Source organism: Cupressus sempervirens, chromosome 2 (assembly GCF_028749045.1).
Source record: "Cupressus sempervirens isolate cs-2001-9-10 chromosome 2, ASM2874904v1, whole genome shotgun sequence".
Lineage (NCBI taxonomy): Eukaryota > Viridiplantae > Streptophyta > Pinopsida > Cupressales > Cupressaceae > Cupressus > Cupressus sempervirens.
Genome location: NC_143119.1, coordinates 564,525,369 through 564,547,868, shown reverse-complemented (window position 1 = coordinate 564,547,868; position 22,500 = coordinate 564,525,369).

The window sequence follows — 22,500 nt, the reverse complement described above, 5'->3', positions numbered from 1 at the left end:
GGAGAGTCCAGGAATAGCACCCTCGAGGGTGGGCTTCATGCCCCTCTAATTGATTCAACGTCGGCGTCCACCGTTTCAAAATCCGACATATCCATCCGCCCTGACAGCGGCGTTGAATCAATGAGGGGGGCACGGGAGAGGCTCGCGGCAACCACCTCTCCCCTTGTAGCCGCGATAGGCACGCAAAAAATTTTGCTGGAGCGCCAAGCACCCACCTCATGGCTAGAGACAAGGGCTCGCCATTAGATCAACTTCGAAATCGCTGAACAGACGCGCTGTAGAATGGCAACCGCTGCCAAGTCTCTTCCGTAGTTGCGTCGGTCGAGTGATCGAAGAAGGTGATCTAAGAGAGGGTCCAAGCGTAGGCATTCGTTGGGGGATTCGCGCCGATGGCATAAATTTATGCAATACCCGAGCAACACCGGACGGAGCTGCTAGACGAGGGCTCCCGTTTTAGATCGAGTTTTAAAATCACCGAGTAGACGCGGTGAGGGCTGGCAACCGCTGCCAAACCTTTTTCCGGAATTGCGCCAGCTGAGTGACAAGAAAACATGATCTAAAGGAGAGTCCAGGAATAGCACCCTCGAGGGTGGGCTTCATGCCCCTCTAATTGATTCAACGTCGGCTTCCACCTTTTTTCAAAATCCGACATATCCATCCGCCCTGACAGCGGCGTTGAATCAATGAGGGGGGCACGGGAGAGGCTCGCGGCAACCACCTCTCCCCTTGTAGCCGCGATAGGCACACAAAAAATTTTGCTAGAGCGCCAAGCACCCACCTCATGGCTAGAGACAAGGGCTCGCCATTAGATCAACTTCGAAATCGCTGAACAGACGCGCTGTAGAATGGCAACCGCTGCCAAGTCTCTTCCGTAGTTGCGTCGGTGGAGTGATCGAAGAAGGTGATCTAAGAGAGGGTCCAAGCGTAGGCATTCGTTGGGGGATTCGCGCCGATGGCATAAATTTATGCAATACCCGAGCAACACCGGACGGAGGTGCTAGACGAGGGCTCCCGTTTTAGATCGAGTTTTAAAATCACCGAGTAGACGCGGTGAGGGCTGGCAACCGCTGCCAAACCTTTTTCCGAAATTGCGGCAGCTGAGTGACAAGAAAACATGATCTAAAGGAGAGTCCAGGAATAGCACCCTCGAGGGTGGGCTTCATGCCCCTCTAATTGATTCAACGTCGGCGTCCACCGTTTCAAAATCCGACATGTCCATCCGCCCTGACAGCGGCGTTGAATCAATGAGGGGGGCACGGGAGAGGCTCGCGGCAACCACCTCTCCCCTTGTAGCCGCGATAGGCACGCAAAAAATTTTGCTAGAGCGCCAAGCACCCACCTCATGGCTAGAGACAAGGGCTCGCCATTAGATCAACTTCGAAATCGCTGAACAGACGCGCTGTAGAATGGCAACCGCTGCCAAGTCTCTTTCGTAGTTGCGTCGGTCGAGTGATCGAAGAAGGTGATCTAAGAGAGGGTCCAAGTGTAGGCATTCGTTGGGGGATTCGCACCGATGGCATAAATTTATGCAATACCCGAGCAACACCGGACGGAGCTGCTAGACGAGGGCTCCCATTTTAGATCGAGTTTTAAAATCACCGAGTAGACGCGGTGAGGGCTGGGCAACCGCTGCCAAACCTTTTTCCGAAATTGCGCCAGCTGAGTGACAAGAAAACATTATCTAAAGGAGAGTCCAGGAATAGCACCCTCGAGGGTGGGCTTCATGCCCCTCTAATTGATTCAACGTCGGCGTCCACCTTTTTTCAAAATCCGACATATCCATCCGCCCTGACAGCGGCGTTGAATCAATGAGGGGAGCACGGGAGAGGCTCGCGGCAACCACCTCTCCCGTTGTAGCCGCGATAGGCACGCAAAAAATTTTGCTAGAGCGCCAAATACCCACCTCATGGCTAGAGACAAGGGCTCGCCATTAGATCAACTTCGAAATCGCTGAACAGACGCGCTGTAGAATGGCAACCGCTGCCAAGTCTCTTCCGTAGTTGCGTCGGTGGAGTGATCGAAGAAGGTGATCTAAGAGAGGGTCCAAGCGTAGGCATTCGTTGGGGGATTCGCGCCGATGGCATAAATTTATGCAATACCCGAGCAACACCGGACGGAGGTGCTAGACGAGGGCTCCCGTTTTAGATCGAGTTTTAAAATCACCAAGTAGACGCAATGAGGGCTGGCAACCGCTGCCAAACCTTTTTCCGAAATTGCGCCAGCTGAGTGACAAGAAAATGTGATCTAAAGGAGAGTCCAGGAATAGCACCCTCGAGGGTGGGCTTCATGCCCCTCTAATTGATTCAACGTCGGCGTCCACCGTTTCAAAATCCGACATATCCATCCGCCCTGACAGCGGCGTTGAATCAATGAGGGGGGCACGGGAGAGGCTCGCGGCAACCACCTCTCCCCTTGTAGCCGCGATAGGCACGCAAAAAATTTTGCTAGAGCGCCAACCACCCACCTCATGGCTAGAGACAAGGGCTCGCCATTAGATCAACTTCGAAATCGCTGAACAGACGCGCTGTAGAATGGCAACCGCTGCCAAGTCTCTTCCGTAGTTGCGTCGGTCGAGTGATCGAAGAAGGTGATCTAAGAGAGGGTCCAAGCGTAGGCATTCATTGGGGGATTCGCGCCGATGGCATAAATTTATGCAATACCCGAGCAACACCGGACAGAGGTGCTAGACGAGGGCTCCCGTTTTAGATCGAGTTTTAAAATCACCAAGTAGACGCGGTGAGGGCTGGCAACCGCTGCCAAACCTTTTTCCGAAATTGCGGCAACTGAGTGACAAGAAAACATGATCTAAAGGAGAGTCCAGGAATAGCACCCTCGAGGGTGGGCTTCATGCCCCTCTAATTGATTCAACGTCGGCGTCCACCGTTTCAAAATCCGACATATCCATCTGCCCTGACAGTGGCGTTGAATCAATGAGGGGGGCACGGGAGAGGCTCGCGGCAACCACCTCTCCCCTTGTAGCCGCGATAGGCACGCAAAAAATTTTGCTAGAGCACCAAGCACCCACCTCATGGCTAGAGACAAGGGCTCGCCATTAGATCAACTTCGAAATCGCTGAACGGACGCGCTGTAGAATGGCAACCGCTGCCAAGTCTCTTCCGTAGTTGCGTCGGTCGAGTGATCGAAGAAGGTGATCTAAGAGAGGGTCCAAGCGTAGGCATTCGTTGGGGGATTCGCGCCGATGGCATAAATTTATGCAATACCCGAGCAACACCGGACGGAGGTGCTAGACGAGGGCTCCCGTTTTAGATCGAGTTTTAAAATCACCGAGTAGACGCGGTGAGGGCTGGCAACCGCTGCCAAACCTTTTTCCGAAATTGCGCCAGCTAAGTGACAAGAAAACATGATCTAAAGGAGAGTCCAGGAATAGCACCCTCGAGGGTGGGCTTCATGCCCCTCTAATTGATTCAACGTCGGCGTCTACCTTTTTTCAAAATCCGACATATCCATCCGCCTTGACAGCGGCGTTGAATCAATGAGGGGGGCACGGGAGAGGCTCGCGGCAACCACCTCTCCCATTGTAGCCGCGATAGGCACGCAAAAAATTTTGCTAGAGCGCCAAGCACCCACCTCATGGCTAGAGACAAGGGCTCGCCATTAGATCAACTTCGAAATCGCTGAACAGACGCGCTGTAGAATGGCAACCGCTGCCAAGTCTCTTCCGTAGTTGCGTCGGTCGAGTGATCGAAGAAGGTGATCTAAGAGAGGGTCCAAGCGTAGGCATTCGTTGGGGGATTCGCGCCGATTGCATAATTTTATGCAATACCCGAGCAACACCGGTCGGAGGTGCTAGACGAGGGCTCCCGTTTTAGATCGAGTTTTAAAATCACCAAGTAGACGCGGTGAGGGATGGCAACCGCTGCCAAACCTTTTTTCGAAATTGCGCCAGCTGAGTGACAAGAAAACATGATCTAAAGGAGAGTCGAGGAATAGCACATCTGGGGTGGGCTTCATGCCCCTCTAATTGATTCAACGTCGGCGTCCACCGTTTCAAAATCCGACATATCCATCCGCCTTGACACCGGCGTTGAATCAATGAGGGGGGCACGGGAGAGGCTCGCGGCAACCACCTCTCCTATATAAGCTATTAGTGCGAGGCTCGCTCTGCATTAGAAATTAGCGAACACAACGACATCCGCCTTAAAAATCCAAATCCTTTAAAATTCCTACCAAACAGCCATTCACGAGCCAATTTTTTATGAGGTCGGCAGAGGAGCAAAAGATCGTCATCGGTTAGGAGATGTGAGTTCATGGAGCCGAGGGACTGAAATGGTCATCGAGCTCATCCGATCAACTGGATGAATTTCACCTTGAAGGGGCCCAATCCAAAAGTTCCAGAGGTCATCTCCTGGAACTCTCGAGAACAAGGCCCATCTTACATGCAAACTCTGCTACTGCGCAAACATAGGTTGCAATTAAAGAGAAATTGCGAGGCCGTCACAATGGCCCGAGGCCAATCGCTCCGACTAAGTCAATTTTCTCTTGCAATCACCATGCCGCCGTTCACAGAGAGATCTCCCCATTCACTTGTGACGCGACGCACAATCCAAGGTCTAGACGCGAGACCGCCCTTGAAAGAAAGACCACTTTCTAAGACATCCCCCGATGACACATTGGAACGTCAACCGCTGTCGAACCACTCCCAATGTTGTGTCGATCGAGTTGGCACAGAGGCGACCTTAGGGAGCTCCCGCGTAGCAATCGGGATGTGCTTTCGTGCCCATCTCTCACAAAAACCAATGTTAGCTGTGGACAAATTTGGAATCCAAGGGCTCGCATCCATCGATATCGTCGGCACTGGGTCTATATATTCAAAGGCCACGGAGAGGTTCCGATAAGAGAAGCTCCCCTGCTCGCTCGCACAAACATATCCCAAATTCTAGACACAAGCTCCCGCCCTTAGCGTCGCTCTCCAGATCACCGCAATGACACATTGGAACGACAACCGCTGTCGAACAACTCCCGAAACTGTGGCAATGGAGTGAGAAAGAAGAGCAACTTTGGGGAGCCGCGCATAGCAAACGGGCTGTGCTGCTGCTTCATTCCGCTCTTATATAGATCCGAAATCGTTGATTTCGTTTGGAATCCGAGGCTGCATTCGTCCTTGCTCAAACAAGCAATGGCTCTTCTAATCGAATGGCCACGGGGAGCTTCCGATAACAAAGGCTCCCTTGTCACTCGTGATGCGCAGGCCAACTGCTAGACGACGGGTCGCCCTTCAGATCGCTGCCCAGGCAACCACCACAACGGCACCATTGGAACGACAACCGCTGCCGAACTGTTATGAAAATTTTGTGCCAAAGAAGTTGTTGCGTAGAGAACGACTCTGGGGAGAGAGCCCTCGCATAGCAAAATCGGGATGGCTTCACGGCCCTCCCAATAGAAACGATGCTGGTGCCAATATTCCAAAAATCCGAATAACGTGTCTTTCGCGAACACCAGCACTGATTTCTATTGGGGAGGGTCGCCGAGAACTTTTGTTATCAAAGCTCCCATTGTAAGCCGCGATAGGCACACAAAAAATCGCTAGAGCCCCAAGCACCCACCTCATGGCTAGACAAGGGCTCGCCATTAGTAGATCAACTTCGAAATCGCTGAACAGACGCGCTGTGGAATGGCAACCGCTGCCAAGCCTCTTCCGTAATTGCGTCGGTCGAGTGATCGAAGAAGGTGATCTAAGAGAGAGTCCGAGGCTAGGGATTCGTTGGGTGATTCGCGCCGATAGCAAAAAATTATGCAATACCCGAGCAACACCGGACGGAGGTGCTAGACGAGGGCTCCCGTTTTAGATCGAGTTTTAAAACCACCAAGTAGACGCGGTGAGGGCTGGCAACCGCTGCCAAACCTTTTTCCGAAATTGCGCCAGCTGAGTGACAAGAAAACATGATCTAAAGGAGAGTCAGGGAATAGCACCCTCGAGGGTGGGCTTCATGCCCCTCTAATTGATTCAACGTCGGCGTCCACCGTTTCAAAATCCGACATATCCATCCGCCCTGACAGCGGCGTTGAATCAATGAGGGGGGCACGGGAGAGGCTCGCGGCAACCACCTCTCCCCTTGTGGCCACGATAGGCACGCAAAAAATTTTGCTAGAGCGCCAAGCACCCACCTCATGGCTAGAGACAAGGGCTCGCCATTAGATCAACTTCGAAATCGCTGAACAGACGCGCTGTAGAATGGCAACCGCTACCAAGTCTCTTCCGTAGTTGCGTCGGTCGAGTGATCGAAGAAGGTGATCTAAGAGAGGGTCCAAGCGTAGGCATTCGTTGGGAGATTCGTGCCGATGGCATAAACTTATGCAATACCCGAGCAACACCGGACGGAGGTGCTAGACGAGGGCTCCCGTTTTAGATCGAGTTTTAAAATCACCAAGTAGACGCGGTGAGGGCTGGCAACCGCTGCCAAACCTTTTTCCGAAATTGCGGCAGCTGAGTGGCAAGAAAACATGATCTAAAGGAGAGTCCAGGAATAGCACCCTCGAGGGTGGGGGCTTCATGCCCCTCTAATTGATTCAACGTCGGCGTCCACCATTTCAAAATCCGACATATCCATCCGCCCTGACAGCGGCGTTGAATCAGTGAGGGGGGCACGGGAGAGGCTCGCGGCAACCACCTCTCCCCTTGTAGCCGCGATAGGCACGCAAAAAAATTTTGCTAGAGCGCCAAGCACCCACCTCATGGCTAGAGACAAGGGCTCGCCATTAGATCAGCTTCGAAATCGCTGAACAGACGCGCTGTAGAATGGCAACCGCTGCCAAGTCTCTTCCGCAGTTGCGTCGGTCGAGTGATCGAAGAAGGTGATCTAAGAGAGGGTCCAAGCGTGTAGGCATTCGTTGGGGGATTCGCGCCGATGGCATAAATTTCTACAATACCCGAGCAACACCGGACGGAGGTGCTAGACGAGGGCTCCCGTTTTAGATCGAGTTTTAAAATCACCAAGTAGACGCGGTGAGGGCTGGCAATCGCTGCCAAACCTTTTTCCGAAATTGTGCCAGCTGAGTGACAAGAAAACATGATCTGAAGGAGAGTCCAGGAATAGCACCCTCGAGGGTGGGCTTCATGCCCCTCTAATTGATTCAACGTCGGCGTCCACCGTTTCAAAATCCGACATATCCATCCGCCCTGACAGCGGCGTTGAATCAATGAGGAGGGCACGGGAGAGGCTCGCGGCAACCACCTCTCCCCTTGTAGCCGCGATAGGCACGCAAAAAATTTTGCTAGAGCGCCAAGCACCCACCTCATGGCTAGAGACAAGGGCTCGCCATTAGATCAACTTCGAAATCGTTGAACAGACGCGCTGTAGAATGGCAACCGCTGCCAAGTCTCTTCCGTAGTTGCGTCGGTCGAGTGATCGAAGAAGGTGATCTAAGAGAGGGTCCAAGCGTGTAGGCATTCGTTGGGGGATTCGCGCCGATGGCATAAATTTATGCAATACCCGAGCAACACCGGACGGAGGTGCTAGACGAGGGCTCCCGTTTTAGATCGAGTTTTAAAATCACCAAGTAGACGCGGTGAGGGCTGGCAACCGCTGCCAAACCTTTTTCCGAAATTGCGCCAGCTGAGTGACAAGAAAACATGATCTAAAGGAGAGTCCAGGAATAGCACCCTCGAGGGTGGGCTTCATGCCCCTCTAATTAATTCAACGTCGGCGTCCACCGTTTCAAAATCCGACATATCCATCCGCCTTGACAGCGGCGTTGAATCAATGAGGGGAGCACGGGAGAGGCTCGCGGCAACCACCTCTCCCGTTGTAGCTGCGATAGGCACGCAAAAAATTTTGCTAGAGCGCCAAGCACCCACCTCATGGCTAGAGACAAGGGCTCGCCATTAGATCAACTTCGAAATCGCTGAACAGACGCGCTGTAGAATGGCAACCGCTGCCAAGTCTCTTCCGTAGTTGCGTCGGTCGAGTGATCGAAGAAGGTGATCTAAGAGAGGGTCCAAGCGTAGGGCATTCGTTGGGGGATTCGCGCCGATGGCATAAATTTATGCAATACCCGAGCAACACCGAATGGAGGTGCTAGACGAGGGCTCCCGTTTTAGATCGAGTTTTAAAATCACCAAGTAGACGCGGTGAGGGCTGGCAACCGCTGCCAAACCTTTTTCCGAAATTGCGCCAGCTGAGTGACAAGAAAACGTGATCTAAAGGAGAGTCCAGGAATAGCACCCTCGAGGGTGGGCTTCATGCCCCTCTAATTGATTCAACGTCGGCGTCCACCGTTTCACAATCCGACATATCCATCCGCCCTGACAGCGGCGTTGAATCAATGAGGGGGGCACGGGAGAGGCTCGCGGCAACCACCTCTCCCGTTGTAGCCGCGATAGGCACGCAAAAAATTTTGCTAGAGCGCCAAGCACCCACCTCATGGCTAGAGACAAGGGCTCGCCATTAGATCAACTTCGAAATCGCTGAACAGACGCGCTGTAGAATGGCAACCGCTGCCAAGTCTCTTCCGTAGTTGCGTCGGTCGAGTGATCGAAGAAGGTGATCTAAGAGAGGGTCCAAGCGTAGGCATTCGTTGGGGGATTCGCGCCGTTGGCATAATTTTTTGCAATACCCGAGCAACACCGGACGGAGGTGCTAGGCGAGGGCTCCCATTTTAGATCAAGTTTTAAAATCACCAAGTAGACGCGGTGAGGGATGGCAACCGCTGCCAAACCTTTTTCCGAAATTGCGCCAGCTGAGTGACAAGAAAACATGATCTAAAGGAGAGTCGAGGAATAGCACATCCAGGGTGGGCTTCATGCCCCTCTAATTGATTCAACGTCGGCGTCCACCGTTTCAAAATCCGACATATCCATCCGCCTTGACACCGGCGTTGAATCAATGAGAGGGGCACGGGAGAGGCTCGCGGCAACCACCTCTCCTATATAAGCTATTAGTGCGCGGCTCGCTCTGCATTAGAAATTAGCGAACACACCGACATCCGCCTTAAAAATCCAAATCCTTTAAAATTCCTACCAAACAGCCATTCACGACCCAATTTTTTATGAGGTCGGCAGAGGAGCAAAAGATTGTCATCGGTTACGAGATGTGAGTTCATGGAGCCGAGGGACTGAAATGGTCATCGAGCTCATCCGATCAACTGGATGAATTTCAACTTGAAGGGGCCCAATCCAAAAGTTCTGGAGGTCATCTCCTGGAACTCTCGAGAACAAGGCCCATCTTACATGCAAACTCTGCTACTGCGCAAACATAGGTTGCAATTAAAGAGAAATTGTGAGGCCGTCACAATGGCCCGAGGCCAATGGCTCTGACTAAGTCAATTTTCTCTTGCAATCAACCATGCCGCTGTTCACAGAGAAATCTCCCCATTCACTCCCCATTCACTTGTGACGCGACGCACAATCCAAGTGCTAGACGCGAGCTCGCCCTTGAAAGAAAGACCACTTTCCAAGACATCCCCCATTCACTTGTGACGCGACACACAACCCAAGTGCTAGACGCGAGCTCGCGCTTGAAAGAAAGACCACTTTCCAAGACATCCCCCGATGACACATTGGAACGACAACCGCTGTCGAACCATTCCCAATGTTGTGCCGATCGAGTTGGCACAGAGGCGACCTTAGGGAGCTCCCGCGTAGCAATCGGGATGTGGTTTCATACCCTTCTCTCACAAAAACCAATCTTAGCTGTGAACAAATTTCGCCGCAATGACACCATTGGAACGACGACCGCTGTCGAACAACTCCCGCATTTGTGCCCCGATGGAGTGAGAAAGAATAGTAACTTTGGGGAGCTGCGCATCGCAAACGGGCTGCTGCTTCATTCCGCTCTTATATATAGATCCGATGTCGTTGATTTCGTTTGGAATCCGAGGCTGCATTCGTCCTTGCTCACACAAGCAATGGCTCTTCTCATCGAATGGCCACGGGGAGCTTCCGAACACAAAGGCTCCCTTGTCACTCGTGACGCGCAGCCCAACTGCTTTCCGAAATTGCGCCAGCTGAGTGACAAGAAAACATGATCTAAAGGAGAGTCGAGGAATAGCACCTCGAGGGTGGGCTTCATGCCCCTCCAATTGATTCAACGTCGGCGTCCACCATTTCAAAATCCGACATTTCCATCCGCCTTGACACCGCCGTTGAATAAATGAGAGGGGCACGGGAGAGGTTCGCGGCAACAACCTCTCCTATATAAGCTATTAGTGCGAGGCTCGCTCTGCATTAGAAATTAGCGAACACGCCGACATCCACCATAAAAATCCAAATCGTTGAAAATTCTGACCAAACAGCCATCCACGACCCAATTTATTATGAGGTCGTCTAAGGAGCAAAAGATTGTCATCGGTTAGGAGATGTGAATTCATGTAGCCAAGGGGGACTGAAATGGTCATCGAGCTCATCCGATCAACTGGATGAATTTCACCTTGAAGGGGCCCAATCCAAAAGTTCCGGAGGTCATCTCCTGGAACTCTCAAGAACAAGGACCGTCTTACTTGCAAACTCTGCTACTGCGCAAACATAGGTTGCAATTAAAGAGAAATTGCCAAGCCATCACAGTGGCCCGAGGCCAATGCTCCGACTAAGTCAATTTTCTCTTGCAATCACCATGCCGCCGTTCACAGAGAGATCTCCCCATTCACTTGTGACGCGATGCACAATCCAAGTGATAGACGCGAGCTCGCCCTTGAAAGGCCAGCCCACTTTCTGAGACATCCCCCGATGACACATTGGAACGACAACCGCTGTCGAACCATTCCCAATGTTGTGCCGATCGAGTTGGCACAGAGGCGACCTTAGGGAGCTCCCGCGTAGCAACCGGGATGTGCTTTCGTACCCATCTCTCACAAAAACCAATCTTAGCTGTGAACAAATTTAGAATCCAAGGCTCATATCCATCGATATCGTCGGCACTGGGTCTATATATTCAAAGGCCACGGAGAGGTTCCGATAAGAGAAGCTCCCCTGCTCGCTCGCACAAACATCCCAAATGCTAGACACAAGCTCCCGCCCTTAGCATCGCTCTCCAGATCGCCGCAATGACACATTGGAACGACAACCGCTGTCGAACAACTCCCGAATTTGTGCCGATGGAGTGAGAAAGACCAGCAACTTTGGGGAGCCGCGCATGGCAAACGGGCTGCTGCTTCATTCCGCTCTTATATATAGATCCGATGTCGTTGATTTCCTTTGGAATCCGAGGCTGCATTCGTCCTTGCTCACACAAGCAATGGCTCTTCTCATCGAATGGTCACGGGGAGCTTCCGATTACAAAGGCTCCCTTGTCACCCGTGATGCGCAGCACAACTGCTAGACGACGGCTCGCCCTTCAGATCGCTGCCCAGGCAACCACCACAACGGCACCATTGGAACGACAACCACTGCCAAACCATTCCGAAATGTTTTTGCCAAAGAAGTTGTTGCAAAGAGAACGACTCTGGGGAGAGAGCCCTCGCATAGCAAAATCGAGATGGCTTCACGGCAGCTGTATGGGATTTGAATTCATGGAGCCAAGGGAGTGAAATGGTCATCGAGCTCATCCGATCAACTGGATGAATTTCACCTTGAAGGGGCCCAATCCAAAAGTTCCGGAGGTCATCTCCTGGAACTGTCAAGAACAAAGGCCAATCTTACATGCAAACTCTGCTACTACGCAAACATAGCTTGCAATTATAGAGAAATTGCAAGGCCGTCACAATGGCCCGAGGCCAATGCTCCGACTACTAAGTCAATTTTCTCTTGCAATCGCCATGCCGCCGTTCACAGAGAGATCTCCCCAATTACTTGTGACGACGCACAATCCAAGTGCTAGACGCGAGCTCGCCCTTGAAAGGCTGCGTTCCAAGACATCCCGATGACACATTGGAACGACAACCGCTGTCGAACCATTCCCAATGTTGTGCCGATCGAGTTGGCACAGAGGCGATCTTAGGGAGCTCCCGCGAATCGATCGGGAAGTGCTTTCATACCCATCTCTCACAAAAACCAATGTTAGCTGAACAATTTTAGAATCCAAGGCTCGTATCCATCGATATCGTCGGCACTGGGTCTATATTCAAAGGCCACAGAGAGGTTCCGATAAGAGAAGCTCCCTTGCTCTCTTGCACAAACATCCCCAAATGCTAGGCGCAAGCTTCGGCCCTTAGCATCACTCTCCAGATCACCGCAATGACACATTGGAACGACAACCGCTGTCGAAAAACTCCCGAATTTGTGCCGATGGAGTGAGAAAGAAGAGCCAGATCGGGTCGACGAAAACGGCTAAGCCAGATCGGGTCGGCCAGCATGGCTCGGCCACCATTTTTCGCCGAGAGCTTTCGATATTAAAGCTCCCATGTAGCCGCGATAAGTACACCATGACAAAATTGCTAGAGCGCCGAGCACCCATAGCAAATTGCCATTATACCAAGCAACGCCGGAGTGCTAGACAAGGGCTCATGTTTAGATCAAGTTTTAAAATCACCAAAAAGACACGCCATGGATCGGCAACCGCTGCCTCACCTTTTCCAAAATTGAGTCATCGGAAAACATGATCTAAAGGAGAGCCGAGGAAAAGCACTGAGATCGCTTCATGCCCCTTTCATTCATTCAACATCAGCATACACCGTTTGAAAACCCAACAATCCGATCCGCCTAGACACCAATGTTGAATCAATGAAAGGGGAACGGGAGAGGCTCGCGGCAACAACCTCTCCTATATAAGCTATTAGTGCGAGGCTCGCTCTGCATTAGAAATCTGTGATAGCGCGGACAAAATCCTTAAAAATCCAATTCAATGAAAAATGTGACCAAACAGCCATCCACGACACCGTTTTTGGAGCTCGCCCAGATCGGCTCGGCCAGAATGGCTCGCCCAGATCAGCTCGGCTAGCATGGTGACTTGCTGACTCAGTGAGAGTACTTCGAACTGTCAAGAACAAAGGCCAATCTCACATGCAAACTCTGCTACTGCGCAAACATAGCTTGCAATTATAGAGAAATTGCAAGGCCGTCACAATGGCCCGAGGCCAATGCTCCGACTACTAAGTCAATTTTCTCTTGCAATCGCCATGCCGCCGTTCACAGAGAGATCTCCCCATTCACTTGTGACGACGCACAATCCAAGTGCTAGACGCGAGCTCGCCCTTGAAAGGCCACGTTCCAAGACATCCCGATGACACATTGGAACGACAACCGCTGTCGAACCATTCCCAATGTTGTGCCGATCGAGTTGACACAGAGGCGATCTTAGGGAACTCTCGCGTATCGATCGGGAAGTGCTTTCGTACCCATCTCTCACAAAAACCAATGTTAGCTGAACAATTTTATAATCCAAGGCTCGTATCCATCGATATCGTCGGCACTGGGTCTATATTCAAAGGCCACGGAGAGGTTCCGATAAGAGAAGCTCCCCTGCTCGCTTGCACAAACATCCCCAAATGCTAGACGCAAGCTCCCGCACTTAGCATCGCTCTCCAGATCACCGCAATGACACATTGGAACGACAACCGCTGTCGAACAACTCTCGAATTTGTGCAGTTGGAGTGAGAAACGAGAGCCAGATCGGGTCGACAAAAATGGCTAAGCCAGATCGGGTCCGCCAGCATGGCTTGGCCACCATTTTTCGCCGAGAGCTTTCGATATTAAAGCTCCCATGTAGCCGCGATAAGTACACCATGACAAATTGCTAGAGCGCCGAGCACCCATAGCAAATTGCCATTATACCAAGCAACGCCGGAGTGCTAGACAAAGGCTCACATTTAGATCAAGTTTTAAAACCACCAAAAACACACGCCATGGATCGGCAACCGCTGCCTCACCTTTTCCAAAATTGAGTCATCGGAAAACATGATCTAAAGGAGAGCCGAGGAAAAGCACTGAGATTGCTTCATGCCCCTTTCATTCATTCAACATCAGCATACACCGTTTGAAAACCCAACAATCCGATCTGCCTAGACACCAATGTTGAATCAATGAAAGGGGCATGCGAGAGGCTCGCGGCAACAACCTCTCCTATATAAGCTATTAGTGCGAGGCTCGCTCTGCATTAGAAATCTGCGATAGCGCGGACAACTCCCTTAAAAATCCAATTCAATGAAAAATGTGACCAAACAGCCATCCACGACACCGTTTTTGGAGCTCGCCCAGATCGGCTCGGGCAGAATGGCTCGCGCAGATCGGCTCGGCCAGCATGGCTCGCCCAGCCTTGGTGAGAGTACTTCGAACTGTCAAGAACAAAGGCCAATCTAACGTGCAAACTCTGCTACTGCGCAAACATAGGTTGCAATTATAGAGAAATTGCAAGGCCGTCACAATGGCCCGAGGCCAATGCTCCGACTACTAAGTCAATTTTCTCTTGCAATCGCCATGCCGCCGTTCACAGAGAGATCTCCCCAATCACTTGTGACGACGCACAATCCAAGTGCTAGACGCGAGCTCGCCCTTGAAAGGCTGCGTTCCAAGACATCCCGATGACACATTGGAACGACAACCGCTGTCGAACCATTCCCAATGTTGTGCCGATCGAGTTGGCACAGAGGCGACCAAACAGCCATCCACGACATCGTTTTTGGAGCTCGGCAAGATCGGCTCGGCCAGAACGGCTCGGCCAGCATGGCTCAGCCAGCATGGCTCGGCCAGAACGGCTCGCCCAGATCGGCTCGGCCAGCATGGCTCGGCCAGAACGGCTCGCCCAGATCGGCTCGGCCAGAATGGCTCGCCCAGATCGGCTCGGCCAGCATGGCTCGGCCAGAACGGCTCGCCCAGATCGGCTCGGCCAGAATGGCTCGCCCAGATCGGCTCGGCCAGCATGGCTCGGCCAGATTGGCTTGGCCAGAACGGCTTGCCCAGATCGGCTCGGCCAGAACGGCTCGCCCAGATCGGCTCGGCCAGCATGGCTCGGCCAGAACGGCTCGCCCAGATCGGCTCGGCCAGAATGGCTCGCCCAGATCGGCTCGGCCAGCATGGCTCGCCCAGCCTTGGTGAGAGTACTTGGAACCGTCAAGAACAAAGCCCAATCATACATGAAAACTCTGCTATGCGCAAACATAGGTTGCAATTATAGAGAAATTGCAAGGCCGTCACAATGGCCCGAGGCGAATGCTCTGACTACTAAGTCAATTTTCTCTTGCAATCGCCATGCCGCCGTTCACAAAGAGATCTCCCCATTCACTTGTGACGAAGCACAATCCAAGTGCTAGACGCGAGCTCGCCCTTGAAAGGCTGCGTTCCAAGACATCCCGATGACACATTGGAATGACAACCGCTGTCGAACCATTCCCAATGTTGTGCCGATCGAGTTGGCACAGAGGCGACCAAACAGCCATCCACGACACCGTTTTTGGAGCTCGGCCAGATCGGCTCGGCCAGCATGGCTCGGCTAGAACGGCTCACCCAGATCGGCTCGCCCAGATCGGCTCGGCCAGAATGGCTCGCCCAGATCGGCTCGGCCAGCATGGCTCGGCCAGATCGGCTCAGCCAGATCGGCTCAGCCACAACGGCTCGCCCAGATCGGCTCGGCCAGAACGGGTCGCCCAGATCGGCTCGGCCAGAATGGCTTGCCCAGAATGGCTCGGCAGGATCGGGTCGGCCAGAATGGCTCGCCCAGATCGGCTCGGCCAGCATGGCTCGGCCAGATCGGCTCGGCCAGATCGGGACGATGACTTGATGAACGGACTTAGAGATTCGACTTGGTGGGCCGACCTGGCGGGGTGACTTGATGAACGCACTTGAGGGGTCGACTTGGTGGGGTGACTCTATGAACGGACCTAAAGAGTTGACTTGGTGAGAGTACTTGGCGGGGTGACTCGATGAAAGGACTTAAAGAGTCGACTTGGTGAGAGTACTTGGTGGGGCGACTTGATGAACGCACTTGAAGAATCGACTTGGTTAGAGTACTTGGTGGGGCGACTTGATGAACGGACTCAAAGAGTCGACTTGGTGAGAGTACCTGGTGGCTCGACTTGATGAGCAGACTTAAAGAGTCAACTTGGTGAGAGTACTTGGCGGGGTGAACTGATGAACGAACATAAAGAGTCGGCTTGGTGGGAGTACTTGGTGGGCCGACCTGGTGGGGTGACTTTATGGATGGACTTAAAGAGTCGACTTGGTTAGATTACTTGTTCTGGTGACTTGATAAACGGACTTCGAGAGTCAACTTGGTGGGGTGACTTGATGAAAGGACTTAAAGGGTCGACTTGGTGAGAGTACTTGGCGGGGCGACTTGATGAACGGACTTAAAGGGTCGACTTGGCGGGGTGACTTGATGAACGGACCTAAAGAGTTGACTTGGTGAGAGTACTTGGCGAGGTGAACTGATGAACGGACTTAAAGAGTCGACTTGGTGAGAGTACTTGGTGGGCCGACTTGATGAACGGACTTATAGAGTCGACTTGGTGAGAGTAGTTGTTCTGGTGACTTGATGAACGGACTTAAGGACTCGGCTTGGCAGGGTGACTTGATGAAAGGACTTAAAGAGTCGACTTGGTGGGGTGACTCGATGAACGAACTTAGAGGGTCGACTTTGCGGGGTGACCTGATGAACGGACCTAAAGAGTTGACTTGGTGAGAGTACTCGGTGGGGTGACCTGATGAACAGACTTAGAGAGTCGACTTGGTGGGCCGACCTGGTTGGGTGACTTCGTGAACTGACTTAAAGAGTCGACTTGGTGGGAGTACTTGGTGGGGTGACTTGATGAACGGACTTCAAGGGTCGACTTGGCGAGGTGACTTGATGAACAGTCCTAAAGAGTTGACTTGGTGTGGTGACTTGATGAAAAGACTTAAAGAGTCGAATTGGTGAGAGTACTTGGTGGGGTGACTTGATGAACGCACTTGAAGGGTCGACTTGGTGGGGTGACTTTATGAACGGACCTAAAGAGTTGACGTGGTGAGAGTGCTTGGTGGGGTGACTTGATGAACATAGTTAAAGAGTCGACTTGGTGAGAGTAGTTGGTCGGGTGACTTGATGAACGCACTCGAAGAATCGACTTGGTTAGAGTACTTGGTGGGGTGACTTGATGAACGGACTTAAAGATTCGACTTGGTGGGCCGACCTGGCGGGGTGACTTGATGAACAGACTTAGAGAGTCGACTTGGTGAGAGTACTTGGTGGGCCGACCTGGCCGGGTGACTTGATGAACAAACTTAAAGAGACGACTTGGTGAGAGTACCCGGTGGGCTGACCTGGTCACGTGACTTGATGAACGGACTTAAAGAGTCGACTTGGTGGGCCGAATTGGCCGGGTGACTTGATGAACGAACTTAAAGGGTCGACTTGGTGGGTCGAACTAGCGGGGTGACTTGGTGAGAGTACTTGGTGGGCTGACCTGGCAGGGTGACTTGATGAACGAACTTAGAGAGTCGACTTTGTGAGAGTACTTGGTGGGTCGAACTGGCGGGGTGACTTGATGAACGAACTTAAAGAGTCGACCTGGTGAGAGAACTTGGTGGGCCGAGCTGGCAGGGTGAATTGATGAACGAACCTAAAGAGTCGACTTTGTGAGAGTACTTGGTGGGCCGACCTGGCGGGGTGAGTTGATGACCGAACTTAAAGGGTCGACTTGGTGAGAGTACTTGGTGGGCCAACCTGGCGGGGCGACTTGATGAATGAACTTAAAGAGTCGACTTGGTGAGAGTACTCGGTGGGGTGACCTGATGAACAAACCTAAAGAGTCGACCTGGTGAGAGTACTTGGTGGGCCGACCTGGCGGGGTGACTTGGTGAGCAAACTTAAAGAGTCGACTTGGTGAGAGTAGTTGGTGGGCTGACCTGGTGGGGTGACTTGATGAACGAACTTAAAGAGTCGACCTGGTGGGCTGACTTGGCAGAGTGACTTCATGAACGAACTTAAAGAGTCCACTCGGTGGGCCGACCTGGCGGGGTGACTTGATGAACGAACTTAAAGAGTCGACTTGGTGAGAGTAATTTGTGGGCTGACCTGGCGGGGTGACTTGATGAATGAACTTAAAGAGTCGACTTGGTGGGGTGACTTGATGAACGCACTTGAAGGGTCGACTTGGTGGGGTGACTCTATGAACGGACCTAAAGAGTTGACTTGGTGGGGTGACTCGATGAAAGGACTTAAAGAGTCGACTTGGTGAGAGTACTTGGTGGCTCGACTTTATGAGCAGACTTAAAGAGTCCACTTGGTGAGAGTGGGCCTAACGGGGCGATGTGGTGAGTGGGCCTAACGGGGCGAGTTGGTGGGGCGACTTGGCGAGTGGTATTAGAGAGCCGACGTGGTGAGGCGACTCGACGAGTTGGTTCGTTGAGATGACATGGTGAGCTGACTTGGCGAGTCGACCCGGCGAGCGAACTTAAAGAGTCGACTTGGCAACGTACTCGAGCCGACTTGGTGAGGCGACCCGGCGAGCGGGCTCAAAGAGTCAACATGGTGAGGTGACTCATTGAGTCAACATGGTGAGGCGACTCATGGTGAGGAGCTATCCTTGAGGCGACTTGGTGGGCCTACTTGATTAGTCGACTTGGTGAGCCGACCTGACGAGCTGACACGGTGAGCGGGCTTAAAGAGGGGACGACTTGGTGGGGTAACTCGGCAAGCCAACTTATCGAGGCGAGATGGTGAGTCGACTTGGTGAGCTGACTTGGTGAGCGCACTTAAAGAGTCAACTTCGTGAGGTGACTCGGCGAGTTAGCCCGCTGATGCGACTTGGGCGGGCCGACCTGGCGAACGAACTTAAAGAGGCGACTTGGGCGGGCTGACCTGGCGAGCGAACTTAAAGAGTTGACTTGGCAACGCACTTGAACAATCGACTTGGTGAGCTAACATGGTGAGTGGGCTTAGAGAAGTAACTCGGGGGGGGGGCGACTTGATGAACGGACTTAAAGGGTCGACTTGGCGGGGTGACTTGATGAACGGACCTAAAGAGTTGACTTGGTGAGAGTACTTGGCGGGGTGCACTGATGAACGGACTTTAAGAGTCGACTTAGTGGGAGTACTTGGTGGGCCGACTTGATGAACGGACTTATAGAGTCGACTTGGTGAGAGTAGTTGTTCTGGTGACTTGATGAACGGACTTAAAGAGTCGGCTTGGCGGGGTGACTTGATGAAAGGACTTAAATAGTCGACTTGGTCGGGTGACTCGATGAACGAACTTAGAGGGTCGACTTTGCGGGGTGACCTGATGAACGGACCTAAAGAGTTGACTTGGTGAGAGTACTCGGTGGGGTGACCTGATGAACAGACTTAGAGAGTCGACTTGGTGAGAGTCCTTGGTGGGCCGACCTGGTTGGGTGACTTTGTGAACTGACTTAAAGAGTCGACTTGGTGGGAGTACTTGGTGGGGTGACTTGATGAACAAACTTAAAGAGACGACTTGGTGAGAGTACCCGGTGGGCTGACCTGGTCACGTGACTTGATGAACAGACTTAAAGAGTCGACTTGGTGGGCCGACTTGGCCGGGTGAGTTGATGAACGAACTTAAAGGGTCGACTTGGTGGGTCGAACTAGCGGGGTGACTTGGTGAGAGTACTTGGTGGGCTGACCTGGCAGGGTGACTTGATGAACGAACTTAGAGAGTCGACTTTGTGAGAGTACTTGGTGGGTCGAACTGGCGGGGTGACTTGATGAACGAACTTAAAGAGTCGACCTGGTGAGAGAACTTGGTGGGCCGAGCTGGCGGGGTGAATTGATGAACGAACCTAAAGAGTCGACTTTGTGAGAGTACTTGGTGGGCCGACCTGGCGGGGTGAGTTGATGACCGAACTTAAAGGGTCGACTTGGTGAGAGTACTTGGTGGGCCGACCTGGCGGGGCGAGTTGATGAACGAACTTAAAGAGTCGACTTGGTGAGAGTACTCGGTGGGGTGACCTGATGAACAAACCTAAAGAGTCGACCTGGTGAGAGTACTTGGTGGGCCGACCTGGCGGGGTGACTTGGTGAGCAAACTTAAAGAGTCGACTTGGTGAGAGTAGTTGGTCGGCTGACCTGGCGGGGTGACTTGATGAACGAACTTAAAGAGTCGACCTGGTGGGCCGACTTGGCAGAGTGACTTCATGAACGAACTTAAAGAGTCCACTCGGTGGGCCGACCTGGCGGGGTGACTTGATGAACGAACTTAAAGAGTCGACTTGGTGAGAGTAATTTGTGGGCTGACCTGGCAGGGTGACTTGATGAATGAACTTAAAGAGTCGACTTGGTGGGGTGACTTGATGAACGCACTTGAAGGGTCGACTTGGTGGGGTGACTCTATGAACGGACCTAAAGAGTTGACTTGGTGGGGTGACTCGATGAAAGGACTTAAAGAGTCGACTTGGTGAGAGTACTTGGTGGCTCGACTTTATGAGCAGACTTAAAGAGTCCACTTGGTGAGAGTGGGCCTAACGGGGCGATGTGGTGAGTGGGCCTAACGGGGCGAGTTGGTGGGGCAACTTGGCGAGTGGTATTAGAGAGCCGATGTGGTGAGGTGACTCGGCGAGTTGGTTCGTTGAGATGACATGGTGAGCTGACTTGGCGAGTCGACCCGGCGAGCGAACTTAAAGAGTCGACTTGGCAACGTACTCGAGCCGACTTGGTGAGGCGACCCGGCGAGCGGGCTCAAAGAGTCAACATGGTGAGGCGACTCATTGAGTCAACATGGTGAGGCGACTCATGGTGAGGAGCTATCCTTGAGGCGACTTGGTGGGCCTACTTGATTAGTCGACTTGGTGAGCCGACCTGACAAGCTGACACGGTGAGCGGGCTTAAAGAGGCGACGACTTGGTGGGGTAACTCGGCAAGCCAACTTATCGAGGCGAGATGGTGAGTCGACTTGGTGAGCTGACTTGGTGAGCGCACTTAAAGAGTCAACTTCGTGAGGTGACTCGGCGAGTTAGCCCGCTGATGCGACTTGGGCGGGCCGACCTGGCGAACAAACTTAAAGAGGCGACTTGGGCAGGCTGACCTGGCGAGCGAACTTAAAGAGTTGACTTGGCAACGCACTTGAACAATCGACTTGGTGAGCTGACATGGTGAGTGGGCTTAGAGAAGCAACTCGGCGGGGCGACTTGGCGAGCACACCTGCTGGGGCAAGGTGGTAAAACGACTAGGTGATTCGACTTGGTGAGCTGACTTGGTGAGCGAACATAAGGGGTCGACTTGGTGAGGCAACCTGAATAGTCGACTCGGTGAGGTGACTTGGGGAGCCGACATGGTGAGCGGTCTTAAAGAAGAGGCGACCTGGTGGGGCAACCTGGTGAGGCGAGACGGTAAGTCATCTTGGTGAGCCGGCTTGACGAGCTGTGAGTGGACTTAAAGAGTCAATTCTTGATTTGGCAAAGACCACATGGTTAGATGACTTGGTGAGCCGACCTGGCTAGCAAAATTGGCAAGCAAACTTATAGAATTGACTTGCTGTCCCCAGCCAGGATCGCACGCCTGGGTCGACCCAACAAAAAAAATCATGAGAGGCCCTGTACAGCGAAAAGCGCTAAATTTTGCGCATTACAAAAAAAAAAAAAAAAAAACAAGTTACCCGCTTTTGGATCACGCACAAGTTTCAGTTCATGTATTGCCGAGCCGACTCGAGGCGTTACGCCTAGCTAGCCGGATTCGAGGTAGGGTAGCCGAAACGATTCGATTTGAGAATTTTATTTATAAAAAGAGATCATGATAGGCCTCGTAAGGCAAAAAAGAATGAAATTTTGGGAGTTAAAAAAAAAAAACGTTACCCGGTTTTGGATCGCGCACAGGGCTTGGGTCACGTAGCATCGAGGTGCCCTGGGTGACATGATTCGAGCGAAAAGTCGACGGTGGCATGAGCCGTGCAAAAACATTGGAGGCCATTAAGGCTCGAGGCGCTTCGAGTCGAGGTTGCCGAGGCGGGTCGGGTTGAAAACTTTGGGCGTTAACCAAAAAGAAAAAGTTAACCGCTTTTGGATCATGTACACGGCTCGGGGCACTTAGAATCAAGTCGAGCACGGTGACATGAGTCGTGCGAAAAATTTGGAGACGACTCGAGTCGGGGCATCCGACTCTATTCGAGTTCAAAACTTTGGGACTTGACAAAAAAAAGAAAAAAGAAAAAGTTACCCGGTTTTGGATCACGTAAGTGACTCGGGCCACTCAGAATCAAGGCGAGTGCGATTACATGAGTCGAGGGAAAAAAAAATGGAGGCGGTTAAGGCTCGAGGCAATTCGAGTCGGGGTAGCTGAGTCGATTCGAAAACTTTGGCCGTTAGCCAGAAAAAGAGTTAATCGCTTTTGGATCACGTACATGACTTGGGGCACATAGAATCAAGTCAAGCATGGTGACATGAGTGGTTCGAAAAAATTGCAGGCGATTAAGGCTCGAGGCGATTTGAGTTGGGGTTGCTGACACGATTCGGGTTGAAATCTTTGGGTTTTAACCAAAGAAGGAAGAAGTTAACCGCTTTTGGATCACGTACATGACTCGGGGCACCAAGTCGAGCACGGTGACATGAGTCCTGCGAAAAAACTGGAGGCGGTTAAGGCTCGAGGCGATACGAGTCGGGGTCGCCGACACAATTTGGGTTGAAAACTTTGGGCGTTAACCGAAAAAAAGAGTTGACCGCCTTTGGATCACGCACATGACTCGGCGCAC